We start from the raw sequence: 3,052 nt of genomic DNA, 5'->3' as shown, positions 1-3,052 counted from the left end.
GAACAGCTAGTAGAGATCAGTAGACAAGCATACTTGGAGTCTCGGAGAATCCAAGCTCTTAGCGAAGATTTGTTTGAAAGTGAGAGTGATTCTGATGATGGCGACTGGTGTGCTACAAGCGATATTCACTCAGATCAGGTGAAATCAAGAGTGAAACACGAAAGCAGAGCTAAAATTAAAAAGGCAGCTAAGAGAGAAATTTCCAAGCTTAAAGTGCAAGAAGCTCTGCTAAGAGGGTGTCTACTATCACCTCGAAGTATCCTGACATTGGAAAGAAGTTGGAGGACTTTGTCCAGAAGCAAAGAGTTAGTGCTGACCAATGGCGAAGAACCGGTGTATTCACCTTTGCTAGCAATAAGACATCAAAAGGACTTCAAGTGACCTACAAGAGGTTACAGGAACATTTGAAAGACGAATATGGCATTTCACTATCATATGGGTCGGTTAGTTCAGTTATGTGCTGTAAGAAACCGCAGGAGAATATCTGCTAAGCGCTACGAAGGGGCTGCTGCAATTACTTGTAGGAGAGCCCGCAAAGGATTTGATGTCAAATTCAACCCTGATAGCCGATGGCCATATTATTTTTACAAAGGACTTAATATGCTTCAATTCAAAGATGAAGAAGAAGAGCTTGCCAAGAAAACCCTTCTTTCGGCTTTAGAGGTTCAAATGTGGGTAAATCACCTCGCTCAGACAAGCCGGGGCAATGAAAGCAAGCGCAACAAGGAAAAGGAATCGAGGGGCCAAGAAAAATGCAGTGGCTGACTCTTGGTGCTTATGTGGCGGTCCTGAGAGTGGGGAGATGGTAGCCTGCGACTCACAATCCTGTGAAATAGAGTGGCTCCATATAGAGTGCGATGGACTGAGGCAAGTGCCAGGTGAAGATGAATGGATTTGTCCATTCTGTGAGTAACTGCTCGTGTACTCACCGTGACTGACCCTGTTAAGTTTAATAATGTTGTAGTCACACAAGATGAACGATTCAAAATACTGTAGGAGTAGCAGCTGAGTTTATTACAAAGGTTTCGTAATTTATATACATAATTCGTAAGGCGTAGAGATGCATTCCTGTAGCAGATTTACCTAAATCAATTATAAGAAATTATTAAAATTTATAAAACATATATATAAAATTTATAAAACAGGCATGTTTACTTAATTACCTCATGGCTAACCTAAGAGTGCGTTTAATCCGTAGTATTTGTAACGAAAACGAATGAAATGATTGATAATTAACGCTCGGTGAAGGATGATTTATTCTTTCATTACTTTGTGTAACTTATTTTCATCATTATTTCTACAAATGTACTGGTGCTCCTGAAGTGTATCGGCTTGAAAGATAGAGGCTTATTTCAGATGGCTTGTATTGTCTTAAAAGCTAGTTAAAAAATTAAAAGCTTCGGGGTGCACCCAGCACCCCGAAGGGTAGGGGCATTTGACTGCAGTTTTGTCCCGAGGAGGTGGGGGCTTTTTTTAATCCCCCACCCTTCCCCGGGACCATGGGGGTGGGGGTTTCAATTGACTAGTGCATTATCGTATTTGCATTAGCCTGCGAGCCGGCTCTTATTCGGGCTCGAAATTTTCAAATATTGGGAATCCTGTGAGCGCACCAATATTCGAAAACGAAATACATTTCCGAATATCCCCGAATGAGAGCCGGCTATACTTGCATGTTTTTTTTATACTTGCATGGATTTTTTATACTTGCATGGATTTTTTATACTTGCATGGATTTTTTTATACTTGCATGGATTTTGTATACTTGCATGGACTTTTTTTTATGCTTGCATGGATTTTGTATACTTACTTGCATGGATTTTTTATACTTGCATGGATTTTTTTATACTTGCATGGAATTTTTTTATACTTGCATGGAATTTTTTATACTTGCATGGATTTTTTATACTTGCATGGATTTTTTATACTTGCATGGATTTTTTATACTTGCATGGATTTTGTATACTGATAACCCTTGTTGGTGCAAGGAAGACTAGGTACGTCCTAGGTTACGCATCCTCCTCTTAGAATCAATATCATGAATTGTCTATATCGCGACCTCATGCGCCTACCATTTTTATTTGAGGCCCCATATAATCAGGGCCCCGGAAAATCGATGGTCCCCTCAAAATTTCAATATTTTGCCAGGCCCGTAGGGGGATTCGGAAGGAAGGTAACACTGCGAGGTAGGACGAGCTACCAAAGAGAAAGGTACGGATGGCGTGTTGTATCAAGTTGCGTCTGTATATAGCACCAAGCAGAGCACTGTTCAACTTCGACACATCTGTAACGTCATCTAAGGGTCTGGATGGGTTAATTTTGAACTGGAAAAAGTTCAATTTGTGCATATTTTTAGCTTGTTACTGATATCATCAGAATAATATTTTTGTAAAATCTCTCTTGGATTAGGAAAGGTAAAATAATCCACTAACTGTTTGCTATTTATAGACCCTATCATCTGATTCATCACGCGATTGACGTGATCCATGATAAATACTATAGTAACTCACCCCCTCTTCCATCTCTATCATAGCTCTACTTCTATCTTCATAGAAATGTTTCAGTACTATTTCACTGCCTAAGCAATTCGCACAATAGCATGACATCTTAGCATACCGTTAACATTTGCTATATTTACTGATCCTGCTGGTAGCATTAAGTTTCGGAATAACCCTTGAACCTAAGCCCATCCCAGCCGAAGCCTTTTGACTGCATCATACAATTTCGTGCAGTATAGTACATTCCTTTGTGGTTGCAGATTACCTCTCACTTATTTATACAATACAGGGACTATGGATAAAAGTGAGAGTAAAGAGCTACTACCCTCTCAGCCATCAAACAGGTTAGCGTGTTTTATTGATTGTTTTAGCGACATGTACACGGCCGTGCCATCTTCAAGCTCTTAAAGGGCATCTCGCGATCGCCCTTCGATTACATTGAATTGCGTAACAATAGCAATAGCAAAGCAGGATCTCTTGAGTTTCGAAATCTGTCACTCTTAGTCAAAATTAATTTGGGAAAGACAGTAAAGCGGGTGATAGTTGCTAAAAGGTTA

The sequence above is a fragment of the Nematostella vectensis genome, chromosome 13 (genome assembly GCF_932526225.1).
Source record: "Nematostella vectensis chromosome 13, jaNemVect1.1, whole genome shotgun sequence".
NCBI classification, from domain to species: domain Eukaryota; kingdom Metazoa; phylum Cnidaria; class Anthozoa; order Actiniaria; family Edwardsiidae; genus Nematostella; species Nematostella vectensis.
The sequence above is the reverse complement of the archived record's forward strand: the minus strand, read 5'-3'. Positions refer to the sequence as shown.